Raw genomic sequence first — 19378 nt, 5'->3', positions numbered from 1 at the left:
CATAGGATAAAACAACATAAATACAATTTAATAAAGCATGGGTTAAAACAACATAAATACAATTTAATAAAGCATAGGTTAAAACAACATAAATACAATTTAATAAAGCATAGGATAAAACAACATAAATACAATTTATTAAAGCATGGGTTAAAACAACATAAATACAATTTAATAAAGCATAGGATAAAACAACATAAATACAATTTAATAAAACATACGTTAAATCAACATAAATACAATTTAAAAAAGCATAGGATAAAACAACATAAATACAATTTAATAAAGCATAGGATAAATCAACATAAATACAATTTAATAAAACATAGGTTAAAACAACATAAATACAATTTAATAAAGCATAGGATAAAACAACATAAATACAATTTAATAAAGCATAGGATAAATCAACATAAATACAATTTAATAAAACATAGGTTAAAACAACATAAATACAATTTAATAAAGCATAGGATAAAACAACATAAATACAATTTAATAAAGAATAGGATAAAACAACATATATACAATTTAATGAAACATAGGATAAAACAACATAAATACAATTTAATGAAGCATGGGTTAAAACAACATAAATACAATTTAATAAAGCATAGGACAAAACAACATAAATACAATTTAATAAAACATAGGTTAAAACAACATAAATACAATTTAATAAAGCATAGGATAAAACAACATAAATACAATTTAATAAAGCATAGGTTAAAACAACATAAATACAATTTAATAAAGCATAGGATAAAACAACATAAATACAATTTAATAAAGCATAGGTTAAAACAACATAAATACAATTTAATAAAGCATAGGTTAAAACAACATAAATACAAGTTAAAAAAGCATAGGATAAAACAACATAAATACAATTTAATAAAGCATAGGATAAAACAACATAAATACAATTTAATAAAGCATGGGTTAAAACAACATAAATACAATTTAATAAAGCATAGGTTAAAACAACATAAATACAATTTAATAAAGCATAGGATAAAACAACATAAATACAATTTATTAAAGCATGGGTTAAAACAACATAAATACAATTTAATAAAGCATAGGATAAAACAACATAAATACAATTTAATAAAACATACGTTAAATCAACATAAATACAATTTAAAAAAGCATAGGATAAAACAACATAAATACAATTTAATAAAGCATAGGATAAATCAACATAAATACAATTTAATAAAACATAGGTTAAAACAACATAAATACAATTTAATAAAGCATAGGATAAAACAACATAAATACAATTTAATAAAGCATAGGATAAAACAACATAAATACAATTTAATAAAGCATAAGATAAAACAACCTAAATACAATTTAATAAAGTATAGGATAAAACAACATAAATACAATTTAATAAAGCATAGATTAAAACAACAAAAATACAATTTAATAAAGCATAGGATAAAACAACATAAATACAATTTAATAAAGCATAGGATAAAACAACATAAATACAATTTAATAAAGCATGGGTTAAAACAACATAAATACAATTTAATAAAGCATAGGTTAAAACAACATAAATACAATTTAATAAAGCATAGGATAAAACAACATAAATACAATTTATTAAAGCATGGGTTAAAACAACATAAATACAATTTAATAAAGCATAGGATAAAACAACATAAATTCAATTTAATAAAACATACGTTAAAACAACATAAATACAATTTAATAAAGCATAGGATAAAACAACATAAATACACTTTAATAAAGCATAGGATAAATCAACATAAATACAATTTAATAAAACATAGGTTAAAACAACATAAATACAATTTAATAAAGCATAGGATAAAACAACATAAATACAATTTAATAAAGCATAGGACAAAACAAAATAAATACAATTTAATGAACCATAGGATAAAACAACATAAATACAATTTAATGAAGCATGGGTTAAAACAACATAAATACAATTTAATAAAGCATAGGACAAAACAACATAAATACAATTTAATAAAGCATAGGATAAAACAACATAAATACAATTTAATAAAGCATAGGATAAAACAACATAAATACAATTTAATAAAGCATAGGATAAAACAACATAAATACAATTTAATAAAGTATAGGATAAAACAACATAAATACAATTTAATAAAGCATATGTTAAAACAACATAAATACAATTTAATAAAGCATAGGATAAAACAACATAAATACAATTTAATAAAGTATAGGATAAAACAACATAAATACAATTTAATAAAGCATAGGATAAAACAACATAAATACAATTTAATAAAGCATAGGATAAAACAACATAAATACAATTTAATAAAGTATAGGATAAAACAACATAAATACAATTTAATAAAGCATAGGTTAAAACAACATAAATACAATTTAATAAAGCATAGGATAAAACAACATAAATACAATTTAATAAAGAATAGGATAAAACAACATATATACAATTTAATGAAACATAGGATAAAACAACATAAATACAATTTAATGAAGCATGGGTTAAAACAACATAAATACAATTTAATAAAGCATAGGACAAAACAACATAAATACAATTTAATAAAACATAGGTTAAAACAACATAAATACAATTTAATAAAGCATAGGATAAAACAACATAAATACAATTTAATAAAGCATAGGTTAAAACAACATAAATACAATTTAATAAAGCATAGGATAAAACAACATAAATACAATTTAATAAAGCATAGGTTAAAACAACATAAATACAATTTAATAAAGCATAGGTTAAAACAACATAAATACAAGTTAAAAAAGCATAGGATAAAACAACATAAATACAATTTAATAAAGCATAGGATAAAACAACATAAATACAATTTAATAAAGCATGGGTTAAAACAACATAAATACAATTTAATAAAGCATAGGTTAAAACAACATAAATACAATTTAATAAAGCATAGGATAAAACAACATAAATACAATTTATTAAAGCATGGGTTAAAACAACATAAATACAATTTAATAAAGCATAGGATAAAACAACATAAATACAATTTAATAAAACATACGTTAAATCAACATAAATACAATTTAAAAAAGCATAGGATAAAACAACATAAATACAATTTAATAAAGCATAGGATAAATCAACATAAATACAATTTAATAAAACATAGGTTAAAACAACATAAATACAATTTAATAAAGCATAGGATAAAACAACATAAATACAATTTAATAAAGCATAGGATAAAACAACATAAATACAATTTAATAAAGCATAAGATAAAACAACCTAAATACAATTTAATAAAGTATAGGATAAAACAACATAAATACAATTTAATAAAGCATAGATTAAAACAACAAAAATACAATTTAATAAAGCATAGGATAAAACAACATAAATACAATTTAATAAAGCATAGGATAAAACAACATAAATACAATTTAATAAAGCATGGGTTAAAACAACATAAATACAATTTAATAAAGCATAGGTTAAAACAACATAAATACAATTTAATAAAGCATAGGATAAAACAACATAAATACAATTTATTAAAGCATGGGTTAAAACAACATAAATACAATTTAATAAAGCATAGGATAAAACAACATAAATTCAATTTAATAAAACATACGTTAAAACAACATAAATACAATTTAATAAAGCATAGGATAAAACAACATAAATACACTTTAATAAAGCATAGGATAAATCAACATAAATACAATTTAATAAAACATAGGTTAAAACAACATAAATACAATTTAATAAAGCATAGGATAAAACAACATAAATACAATTTAATAAAGCATAGGACAAAACAAAATAAATACAATTTAATGAACCATAGGATAAAACAACATAAATACAATTTAATGAAGCATGGGTTAAAACAACATAAATACAATTTAATAAAGCATAGGACAAAACAACATAAATACAATTTAATAAAGCATAGGATAAAACAACATAAATACAATTTAATAAAGCATAGGATAAAACAACATAAATACAATTTAATAAAGCATAGGATAAAACAACATAAATACAATTTAATAAAGTATAGGATAAAACAACATAAATACAATTTAATAAAGCATATGTTAAAACAACATAAATACAATTTAATAAAGCATAGGATAAAACAACATAAATACAATTTAATAAAGTATAGGATAAAACAACATAAATACAATTTAATAAAGCATAGGATAAAACAACATAAATACAATTTAATAAAGCATAGGATAAAACAACATAAATACAATTTAATAAAGTATAGGATAAAACAACATAAATACAATTTAATAAAGCATAGGTTAAAACAACATAAATACAATTTAATAAAGCATAGGATAAAACAACATAAATACAATTTAATAAAGAATAGGATAAAACAACATATATACAATTTAATGAAACATAGGATAAAACAACATAAATACAATTTAATGAAGCATGGGTTAAAACAACATAAATACAATTTAATAAAGCATAGGACAAAACAACATAAATACAATTTAATAAAACATAGGTTAAAACAACATAAATACAATTTAATAAAGCATAGGATAAAACAACATAAATACAATTTAATAAAGCATAGGTTAAAACAACATAAATACAATTTAATAAAGCATAGGATAAAACAACATAAATACAATTTAATAAAGCATAGGTTAAAACAACATAAATACAATTTAATAAAGCGTAGGTTAAAACAACATAAATACAATTTAATAAAGCATAGGATAAAACAACATAAATACAATTTAATAAAGCATAGGATAAAACAACATAAATACAATTTAATAAAGCATGGGTTAAAACAACATAAATACAATTTAATAAAGAATAGGATAAAACAACATATATACAATTTAATGAAACATAGGATAAAACAACATAAATACAATTTAATGAAGCATGGGTTAAAACAACATAAATACAATTTAATAAAGCATAGGACAAAACAACATAAATACAATTTAATAAAACATAGGTTAAAACAACATAAATACAATTTAATAAAGCATAGGATAAAACAACATAAATACAATTTAATAAAGCATAGGTTAAAACAACATAAATACAATTTAATAAAGCATAGGATAAAACAACATAAATACAATTTAATAAAGCATAGGTTAAAACAACATAAATACAATTTAATAAAGCATAGGTTAAAACAACATAAATACAAGTTAAAAAAGCATAGGATAAAACAACATAAATACAATTTAATAAAGCATAGGATAAAACAACATAAATACAATTTAATAAAGCATGGGTTAAAACAACATAAATACAATTTAATAAAGCATAGATTAAAACAACATAAATACAATTTAATAAAGCATAGGATAAAACAACATAAATACAATTTATTAAAGCATGGGTTAAAACAACATAAATACAATTTAATAAAGCATAGGATAAAACAACATAAATACAATTTAATAAAGCATACGTTAAATCAACATAAATACAATTTAAAAAAGCATAGGATAAAACAACATAAATACAATTTAATAAAGCATAGGATAAATCAACATAAATACAATTTAATAAAACATAGGTTAAAACAACATAAATACAATTTAATAAAGCATAGGATAAAACAACATAAATACAATTTAATAAAGCATAGGACAAAACAAAATAAATACAATTTAATGAACCATAGGATAAAACAACATAAATACAATTTAATGAAGCATGGGTTAAAACAACATAAATACAATTTAATAAACCATAGGACAAAACAACATAAATACAATTTAATAAAGCATAGGATAAAACAACATAAATACAATTTAATAAAGCATAGGATAAAACAACATAAATACAATTTAATAAAGCATAGGATAAAACAACATAAATACAATTTAATAAAGTATAGGATAAAACAACATAAATACAATTTAATAAAGCATAGGTTAAAACAACATAAATACAATTTAATAAAGCATAGGATAAAACAACATAAATACAATTTAATAAAGCATAGGATAAAACAACATAAATACAATTTAATAAAGCATAAGATAAAACAACCTAAATACAATTTAATAAAGTATAGGATAAAACAACATAAATACAATTTAATAAAGCATAGATTAAAACAACAAAAATACAATTTAATAAAGCATAGGATAAAACAACATAAATACAATTTAATAAAGCATAGGATAAAACAACATAAATACAATTTAATAAAGCATGGGTTAAAACAACATAAATACAATTTAATAAAGCATAGGTTAAAACAACATAAATACAATTTAATAAAGCATAGGATAAAACAACATAAATACAATTTATTAAAGCATGGGTTAAAACAACATAAATACAATTTAATAAAGCATAGGATAAAACAACATAAATTCAATTTAATAAAACATACGTTAAAACAACATAAATACAATTTAATAAAGCATAGGATAAAACAACATAAATACAATTTAATAAAGCATAGGATAAATCAACATAAATACAATTTAATAAAACATAGGTTAAAACAACATAAATACAATTTAATAAAGCATAGGATAAAACAACATAAATACAATTTAATAAAGCATAGGACAAAACAAAATAAATACAATTTAATGAACCATAGGATAAAACAACATAAATACAATTTAATGAAGCATGGGTTAAAACAACATAAATACAATTTAATAAAGCATAGGACAAAACAACATAAATACAATTTAATAAAGCATAGGATAAAACAACATAAATACAATTTAATAAAGCATAGGATAAAACAACATAAATACAATTTAATAAAGCATAGGATAAAACAACATAAATACAATTTAATAAAGTATAGGATAAAACAACATAAATACAATTTAATAAAGCATAGGTTAAAACAACATAAATACAATTTAATAAAGCATAGGATAAAACAACATAAATACAATTTAATAAAGTATAGGATAAAACAACATAAATACAATTTAATAAAGCATAGGATAAAACAACATAAATACAATTTAATAAAGCATAGGATAAAACAACATAAATACAATTTAATAAAGTATAGGATAAAACAACATAAATACAATTTAATAAAGCATAGGTTAAAACAACATAAATACAATTTAATAAAGCATAGGATAAAACAACATAAATACAATTTAATAAAGAATAGGATAAAACAACATATATACAATTTAATGAAACATAGGATAAAACAACATAAATACAATTTAATGAAGCATGGGTTAAAACAACATAAATACAATTTAATAAAGCATAGGACAAAACAACATAAATACAATTTAATAAAACATAGGTTAAAACAACATAAATACAATTTAATAAAGCATAGGATAAAACAACATAAATACAATTTAATAAAGCATAGGATAAAACAACATAAATACAATTTAATAAAGCATAGGATAAAACAACATAAATACAATTTAATAAAGCATAGGATAAAACAACATAAATACAATTTAATAAAGTATAGGATAAAACAACATAAATACAATTTAATAAAGCATAGGTTAAAACAACATAAATACAATTTAATAAAGCATAGGATAAAACAACATAAATACAATTTAATAAAGAATAGGATAAAACAACATATATACAATTTAATGAAACATAGGATAAAACAACATAAATACAATTTAATGAAGCATGGGTTAAAACAACATAAATACAATTTAATAAAGCATAGGACAAAACAACATAAATACAATTTAATAAAACATAGGTTAAAACAACATAAATACAATTTAATAAAGCATAGGATAAAACAACATAAATACAATTTAATAAAGCATAGGTTAAAACAACATAAATACAATTTAATAAAGCATAGGATAAAACAACATAAATACAATTTAATAAAGCATAGGTTAAAACAACATAAATACAATATAATAAAGCGTAGGTTAAAACAACATAAATACAATTTAATAAAGCATAGGATAAAACAACATAAATACAATTTAATAAAGCATAGGATAAAACAACATAAATACAATTTAATAAAGCATGGGTTAAAACAACATAAATACAATTTAATAAAGCATAGGTTAAAACAACATAAATACAATTTAATAAAGCATAGGATAAAACAACATAAATACAATTTAATAAAGCATGGGTTAAAACAACATTAATACAATTTAATAAAGCATAGGATAAAACAACATAAATAAAATTTAATAAAACATACGTTAAAACAACATAAATACAATTTATTAAAGCATGGGTTAAAACAACATAAATACAATTTAATAAAGCATAGGATAAAACAACATAAATACAATTTAATAAAACATACGTTAAAACAAAATAAATACAATTTAATAAAGCATAGGATAAAACAACATAAATAAAATTTAATAAAGCATAGGACAAAACAAAATAAATACAATTTAATGAACCATAGGATAAAACAACATAAATACAATTTAATGAAGCATGGGTTAAAACAACATAAATACAATTTAATAAAGCATAGGATAAAACAACATAAATACAATTTAATAAAGCATAGGTCAAAACAAAATAAATACAATTTAATGAACCATAGGATAAAACAACATAAATACAATTTAATGAAGCATGGGTTAAAACAACATAAATACAATTTAATAAAGCATAGGACAAAACAACATAAATACAATTTAATAAAGCATAGGATAAAACAACATAAATACAATTTAATAAAGCATAGGATAAAACAACATAAATACAATTTAATAAAGCATAGGATAAAACAACGGAAATACAATTTAATAAAGTATAGGATAAAACAACATAAATACAATTTAATAAAGCATAGGTTAAAACAACATAAATACAATTTAATAAAGCATAGGATAAAACAACATAAATACAATTTAATAAAGTATAGGATAACACAACATAAATACAATTTAATAAAGCATAGGATAAAACAACATAAATACAATTTAATAAAGCATAGGATAAAACAACATAAATACAATTTAATAAAGTATAGGATAAAAAAACATAAATACAATTTAATAAAGCATAGGTTAAAACAACATAAATACAATTTAATAAAGCATAGGATAAAACAACATAAATACAATTTAATAAAGCATAGGATAAAACAACATAAATACAATTTAATAAAGCATAGGATAAAACAACCTAAATACAATTTAATAAAGTATAGGATAAAACAACATAAATACAATTTAATAAAGCATAGATTAAAACAACATAAATACAATTTAATAAAGCATAGGATAAAACAACATAAATACAATTTAATAAAGCATAGGATAAAACAACATAAATACAATTTAATAAAGCATGGGTTAAAACAACATAAATACAATTTAATAAAGCATAGGTTAAAACAACATAAATACAATTTAATAAAGCATAGGATAAAACAACATAAATACAATTAAAGCATGGGTTAAAACAACATAAATACAATTTAATAAAGCATAGGATAAAGCAACATATATACAATTTAATAAAGCATAGGATAAAACAACATAAATACAATTTAATAAAGCATAGGATAAAACAACATAAATACAATTTAATAAAGCATGGGTTAAAACAACATAAATACAATTTAATAAAACATATGTTAAAACAACATAAATACAATTTAATAAAGCATAGGATAAAACAACATGAATACAATTTAATAAAGCATAGGATAAAACAACATAAATACAATTTAATAAAGCATAGGATAAAACCACATAAATACAATTTAATAAAGCATAGGATAAAACTACATAAATACAATTTAATAAAGCATAAGATAAAACAACATGAATACAATTTAATAAAGCATAGGATAAAACAACATGAATACAATTTAATAAAGCATAGGATAAAACCACATAAATATAATTTTATAAAGCATAGGATAAAACAACATAAATACAATTTAATAAAGCATAGGATAAAATAACATAGATGCAATTTAATAAAACATAGGATAAAACAACATAAATACAATTTAATAAAGCATGGGTTAAAACAACATAAACACAATTTAATAAAGCATAGGATAAAGCAACATATATACAATTTAATAAAGCATAGGATAAAACAACATAAATACAATTTAATAAAGCATAGGATAAAACAACATAAATACAATTTAATAAAGCATGGGTTAAAACAACATAAATACAATTTAATAAAGCATAGGTTAAAACAACATAAATACAATTTAATAAAGTATAGGATAAAACAACATAAATACAATTTATTAATGCATGGGTTAAAACAACATAATTACAATTTAATAAAGCATAGGATAAAACAACATAAATACAATGTAATAAAACAAAGGTTAAAACAACATAAATACAATTTAATAAAGCATAGGATAAAACAACATAAATACAATTTAATAAAGCATAGGTTAAAACAACATAAATACAATTTAATAAAGCGTAGGTTAAAACAACATAAATACAATTTAATAAAGCATAGGATAAAACAACATAAATACAATTTAATAAAGCATAGGATAAAACAACATAAATACAATTTAATAAAGCATGGGTTAAAACAACATAAATACAATTTAATAAAGAATAGGATAAAACAACATATATACAATTTAATGAAACATAGGATAAAACAACATAAATACAATTTAATGAAGCATGGGTTAAAACAACATAAATACAATTTAATAAAGCATAGGACAAAACAACATAAATACAATTTAATAAAACATAGGTTAAAACAACATAAATACAATTTAATAAAGCATAGGATAAAACAACATAAATACAATTTAATAAAGCATAGGTTAAAACAACATAAATACAATTTAATAAAGCATAGGATAAAACAACATAAATACAATTTAATAAAGCATAGGTTAAAACAACATAAATACAATTTAATAAAGCATAGGTTAAAACAACATAAATACAAGTTAAAAAAGCATAGGATAAAACAACATAAATACAATTTAATAAAGCATAGGATAAAACAACATAAATACAATTTAATAAAGCATGGGTTAAAACAACATAAATACAATTTAATAAAGCATAGATTAAAACAACATAAATACAATTTAATAAAGCATAGGATAAAACAACATAAATACAATTTATTAAAGCATGGGTTAAAACAACATAAATACAATTTAATAAAGCATAGGATAAAACAACATAAATACAATTTAATAAAGCATACGTTAAATCAACATAAATACAATTTAAAAAAGCATAGGATAAAACAACATAAATACAATTTAATAAAGCATAGGATAAATCAACATAAATACAATTTAATAAAACATAGGTTAAAACAACATAAATACAATTTAATAAAGCATAGGATAAAACAACATAAATACAATTTAATAAAGCATAGGACAAAACAAAATAAATACAATTTAATGAACCATAGGATAAAACAACATAAATACAATTTAATGAAGCATGGGTTAAAACAACATAAATACAATTTAATAAACCATAGGACAAAACAACATAAATACAATTTAATAAAGCATAGGATAAAACAACATAAATACAATTTAATAAAGCATAGGATAAAACAACATAAATACAATTTAATAAAGCATAGGATAAAACAACATAAATACAATTTAATAAAGTATAGGATAAAACAACATAAATACAATTTAATAAAGCATAGGTTAAAACAACATAAATACAATTTAATAAAGCATAGGATAAAACAACATAAATACAATTTAATAAAGCATAGGATAAAACAACATAAATACAATTTAATAAAGCATAAGATAAAACAACCTAAATACAATTTAATAAAGTATAGGATAAAACAACATAAATACAATTTAATAAAGCATAGATTAAAACAACAAAAATACAATTTAATAAAGCATAGGATAAAACAACATAAATACAATTTAATAAAGCATAGGATAAAACAACATAAATACAATTTAATAAAGCATGGGTTAAAACAACATAAATACAATTTAATAAAGCATAGGTTAAAACAACATAAATACAATTTAATAAAGCATAGGATAAAACAACATAAATACAATTTATTAAAGCATGGGTTAAAACAACATAAATACAATTTAATAAAGCATAGGATAAAACAACATAAATTCAATTTAATAAAACATACGTTAAAACAACATAAATACAATTTAATAAAGCATAGGATAAAACAACATAAATACAATTTAATAAAGCATAGGATAAATCAACATAAATACAATTTAATAAAACATAGGTTAAAACAACATAAATACAATTTAATAAAGCATAGGATAAAACAACATAAATACAATTTAATAAAGCATAGGACAAAACAAAATAAATACAATTTAATGAACCATAGGATAAAACAACATAAATACAATTTAATGAAGCATGGGTTAAAACAACATAAATACAATTTAATAAAGCATAGGACAAAACAACATAAATACAATTTAATAAAGCATAGGATAAAACAACATAAATACAATTTAATAAAGCATAGGATAAAACAACATAAATACAATTTAATAAAGCATAGGATAAAACAACATAAATACAATTTAATAAAGTATAGGATAAAACAACATAAATACAATTTAATAAAGCATAGGTTAAAACAACATAAATACAATTTAATAAAGCATAGGATAAAACAACATAAATACAATTTAATAAAGTATAGGATAAAACAACATAAATACAATTTAATAAAGCATAGGATAAAACAACATAAATACAATTTAATAAAGCATAGGATAAAACAACATAAATACAATTTAATAAAGTATAGGATAAAACAACATAAATACAATTTAATAAAGCATAGGTTAAAACAACATAAATACAATTTAATAAAGCATAGGATAAAACAACATAAATACAATTTAATAAAGAATAGGATAAAACAACATATATACAATTTAATGAAACATAGGATAAAACAACATAAATACAATTTAATGAAGCATGGGTTAAAACAACATAAATACAATTTAATAAAGCATAGGACAAAACAACATAAATACAATTTAATAAAACATAGGTTAAAACAACATAAATACAATTTAATAAAGCATAGGATAAAACAACATAAATACAATTTAATAAAGCATAGGTTAAAACAACATAAATACAATTTAATAAAGCATAGGATAAAACAACATAAATACAATTTAATAAAGCATAGGTTAAAACAACATAAATACAATATAATAAAGCGTAGGTTAAAACAACATAAATACAATTTAATAAAGCATAGGATAAAACAACATAAATACAATTTAATAAAGCATAGGATAAAACAACATAAATACAATTTAATAAAGCATGGGTTAAAACAACATAAATACAATTTAATAAAGCATAGGTTAAAACAACATAAATACAATTTAATAAAGCATAGGATAAAACAACATAAATACAATTTAATAAAGCATGGGTTAAAACAACATAAATACAATTTAATAAAGCATAGGATAAAACAACATAAATAAAATTTAATAAAACATACGTTAAAACAACATAAATACAATTTATTAAAGCATGGGTTAAAACAACATAAATACAATTTAATAAAGCATAGGATAAAACAACATAAATACAATTTAATAAAACATACGTTAAAACAAAATAAATACAATTTAATAAAGCATAGGATAAAACAACATAAATACAATTTAATAAAGCATAGGACAAAACAAAATAAATACAATTTAATGAACCATAGGATAAAACAACATAAATACAATTTAATGAAGCATGGGTTAAAACAACATAAATACAATTTAATAAAGCATAGGATAAAACAACATAAATACAATTTAATAAAGCATAGGTCAAAACAAAATAAATACAATTTAATGAACCATAGGATAAAACAACATAAATACAATTTAATGAAGCATGGGTTAAAACAACATAAATACAATTTAATAAAGCATAGGACAAAACAACATAAATACAATTTAATAAAGCATAGGATAAAACAACATAAATACAATTTAATAAAGCATAGGATAAAACAACATAAATACAATTTAATAAAGCATAGGATAAAACAACGGAAATACAATTTAATAAAGTATAGGATAAAACAACATAAATACAATTTAATAAAGCATAGGTTAAAACAACATAAATACAATTTAATAAAGCATAGGATAAAACAACATAAATACAATTTAATAAAGTATAGGATAACACAACATAAATACAATTTAATAAAGCATAGGATAAAACAACATAAATACAATTTAATAAAGCATAGGATAAAACAACATAAATACAATTTAATAAAGTATAGGATAAAAAAACATAAATACAATTTAATAAAGCATAGGTTAAAACAACATAAATACAATTTAATAAAGCATAGGATAAAACAACATAAATACAATTTAATAAAGCATAGGATAAAACAACATAAATACAATTTAATAAAGCATAGGATAAAACAACCTAAATACAATTTAATAAAGTATAGGATAAAACAACATAAATACAATTTAATAAAGCATAGATTAAAACAACATAAATACAATTTAATAAAGCATAGGATAAAACAACATAAATACAATTTAATAAAGCATAGGATAAAACAACATAAATACAATTTAATAAAGCATGGGTTAAAACAACATAAATACAATTTAATAAAGCATAGGTTAAAACAACATAAATACAATTTAATAAAGCATAGGATAAAACAACATAAATACAATTAAAGCATGGGTTAAAACAACATAAATACAATTTAATAAAGCATAGGATAAAGCAACATATATACAATTTAATAAAGCATAGGATAAAACAACATAAATACAATTTAATAAAGCATAGGATAAAACAACATAAATACAATTTAATAAAGCATGGGTTAAAACAACATAAATACAATTTAATAAAACATATGTTAAAACAACATAAATACAATTTAATAAAGCATAGGATAAAACAACATGAATACAATTTAATAAAGCATAGGATAAAACAACATAAATACAATTTAATAAAGCATAGGATAAAACCACATAAATACAATTTAATAAAGCATAGGATAAAACTACATAAATACAATTTAATAAAGCATAAGATAAAACAACATGAATACAATTTAATAAAGCATAGGATAAAACAACATGAATACAATTTAATAAAGCATAGGATAAAACCACATAAATATAATTTTATAAAGCATAGGATAAAACAACATAAATACAATTTAATAAAGCATAGGATAAAATAACATAGATGCAATTTAATAAAACATAGGATAAAACAACATAAATACAATTTAATAAAGCATGGGTTAAAACAACATAAACACAATTTAATAAAGCATAGGATAAAGCAACATATATACAATTTAATAAAGCATAGGATAAAACAACATAAATACAATTTAATAAAGCATAGGATAAAACAACATAAATACAATTTAATAAAGCATGGGTTAAAACAACATAAATACAATTTAATAAAGCATAGGTTAAAACAACATAAATACAATTTAATAAAGTATAGGATAAAACAACATAAATACAATTTATTAATGCATGGGTTAAAACAACATAATTACAATTTAATAAAGCATAGGATAAAACAACATAAATACAATGTAATAAAACAAAGGTTAAAACAACATAAATACAATTTAATAAAGCATAGGATAAAACAACATAAATACAATTTAATAAAGCATAGGATAAATCAACATAAATACAATTTAATAAAACATAGGTTAAAACAACATAAATACAATTTAATAAAGCATAGGATAAAACAACATAAATACAATTTAATAAAGAATAGGATAAAACAACATATATACAATTTAATGAAACATAGGATAAAACAACATAAATACAATTTAATGAAGCATGGGTTAAAACAACATAAATACAATTTAATAAAGCATAGGACAAAACAACATAAATACAATTTAATAAAACATAGGTTAAAACAACATAAATACAATTTAATAAAGCATGGGTTAAAACAACATAAATACAATTTAATAAAGCATAGGTTAAAACAACATAAATACAATTTAATAAAGCATAGGATAAAACAACATAAATACAATTTATTAAAGCATGGGTTAAAACAACATAAATACAATTTAATAAAGCATAGGATAAAACAACATAAATACAATTTAATAAAACATACGTTAAAACAACATAAATACAATTTAATAAAGCATAGGATAAAACAACATAAATACAATTTCATAAAGCATAGGATAAATCAACATAAATACAATTTAATAAAACATAGGTTAAAACAACATAAATACAATTTAATAAAGCATAGGATAAAACAACATAAATACAATTTAATAAAGCATAGGACAAAACAAAATAAATACAATTTAATGAACCATAGGATAAAACAACATAAATACAATTTAATGAAGCATGGGTAAAACAACATAAATACAATTTAATAAAGCATAGGACAAAACAACATAAATACAATTTAATAAAGCATAGGATAAAACAACATAAATACAATTTAATAAAGCATAGGATAAAACAACATAAATACAATTTAATAAAGCATAGGATAAAACAACATAAATACAATTTAATAAAGTATAGGATAAAACAACATAAATACAATTTAATAAAGCATAGGTTAAAACAACATAAATACAATTTAATAAAGCATAGGATAAAACAACATAACTACAATTTAATAAAGTATAGGATAAAACAACATAAATACAATTTAATAAAGCATAGGATAAAACAACATAAATACAATTTAATAAAGCATAGGATAAAACAACATAAATACAATTTAATAAAGTATAGGATAAAACAACATAAATACAATTTAATAAAGCATAGGTTAAAACAACATAAATACAATTTAATAAAGCATAGGATAAAACAACATAAATACAATTTAATAAAGCATAGGATAAAACAACATAAATACAATTTAATAAAGCATAGGATAAAACAACATAAATATAATTTTATAAAGCATAGGATAAAACAACATAAATACAATTTAATAAAGCATGGGTTAAAACAACATAAATACAATTTAATAAAGCATGGGTTAAAACAACATAAATACAATTTAATAAAGTATAGGATAAAACAACATAAATACAATTTATTAAAGCATGGGTTAAAACAACATAAATACAATTTAATAAAGCATAGGATAAAACAACATAAATACAATTTAATAAAGCATAGGATAAATCAACATAAATACAATTTAATAAAACATAGGTTAAAACAACATAAATACAATTTAATAAAGCATAGGATAAAACAACATAAATACAATTTAATAAAGAATAGGATAAAACAACATATATACAATTTAATGAAACATAGGATAAAACAACATAAATACAATTTAATGAAGCATGGGTTAAAACAACATAAATACAATTTAATAAAGCATAGGACAAAACAACATAAATACAATTTAATAAAACATAGGTTAAAACAACATAAATACAATTTAATAAAGCATAGGATAAAACAGCATAAATACAATTTAATAAAGCATAGGTTAAAACAACATAAATACAATTTAATAAAGCATAGGATAAAACAACATAAATACAATTTAATAAAGCATAGGATAAAACAACATAAATACAATTTAATAAAGCATGGGTTAAAACAACATAAATACAATTTAATAAAGCATAGGTTAAAACAACATAAATACAATTTAATAAAGCATAGGATAAAACAACATAAATACAATTTATTAAAGCATGGGTTAAAACAACATAAATACAATTTAATAAAGCATAGGATAAAACAACATAAATACAATTTAATAAAACATACGTTAAAACAACATAAATACAATTTAATAAAGCATAGGATAAAACAACATAAATACAATTTAATAAAGCATAGGATAAATCAACATAAATACAATTTAATAAAACATAGGTTAAAACAACATAAATACAATTTAATAAAGCATAGGATAAAACAACATAAATACAATTTAATAAAGCATAGGACAAAACAAAATAAATACAATTTAATGAACCATAGGATAAAACAACATAAATACAATTTAATGAAGCATGGGTAAAACAACATAAATACAATTTAATAAAGCATAGGACAAAACAACATAAATACAATTTAATAAAGCATAGGATAAAACAACATAAATACAATTTAATAAAGCATAGGATAAAACAACATAAATACAATTTAATAAAGCATAGGATAAAACAACATAAATACAATTTAATAAAGTATAGGATAAAACAACATAAATACAATTTAATAAAGCATAGGTTAAAACAACATAAATACAATTTAATAAAGCATAGGATAAAACAACATAAATACAATTTAATAAAGTATAGGATAAAACAACATAAATACAATTTAATAAAGCATAGGATAAAACAACATAAATACAATTTAATAAAGCATAGGATAAAACAATATAAATACAATTTAATAAAGTATAGGATAAAACAACATAAATACAATTTAATAAAGCATAGGTTAAAACAACATAAATACAATTTAATAAAGCATAGGATAAAACAACATAAATACAATTTAATAAAGCATAGGATAAAACAACATAAATACAATTTAATAAAGCATAGGATAAAACAACATAAATATAATTTTATAAAGCATAGGATAAAACAACATAAATACAATTTAATAAAGCATGGGTTAAAACAACATAAATACAATTTAATAAAGCATGGATTAAAACAACATAAATACAATTTAATAAAGTATAGGATAAAACAACATAAATACAATTTATTAAAGCATGGGTTAAAACAACATAAATACAATTTAATAAAGCATAGGATAAAACAATATAAATACAATTTAATAAAGTATAGGATAAAACAACATAAATACAATTTAATAAAGCATAGGTTAAAACAACATAAATACAATTTAATAAAGCATAGGATAAAACAACATAAATACAATTTAATAAAGCATAGGATAAAACAACATAAATACAATTTAATAAAGCATAGGATAAAACAACATAAATATAATTTTATAAAGCATAGGATAAAACAACATAAATACAATTTAATAAAGCATGGGTTAAAACAACATAAATACAATTTAATAAAGCATGGATTAAAACAACATAAATACAATTTAATAAAGTATAGGATAAAACAACATAAATACAATTTATTAAAGCATGGGTTAAAACAACATAAATACAATTTAATAAAGCATAGGATAAAACAACATAAATACAATTTAATAAAGCATAGGATAAATCAACATAAATACAATTTAATAAAACATAGGTTAAAACAACATAAATACAATTTAATAAAGCATAGGATAAAACAACATAAATACAATTTAATAAAGAATAGGATAAAACAACATAT

This window comes from Phyllobates terribilis, unplaced genomic scaffold, assembly GCF_046119375.1.
Source record: "Phyllobates terribilis strain yellow unplaced genomic scaffold, ASM4611937v1 Scaffold_15__1_contigs__length_34870131, whole genome shotgun sequence".
NCBI classification, from domain to species: Eukaryota; Metazoa; Chordata; class Amphibia; order Anura; family Dendrobatidae; genus Phyllobates; species Phyllobates terribilis.
The sequence above is the reverse complement of the archived record's forward strand: the minus strand, read 5'-3'. Positions refer to the sequence as shown.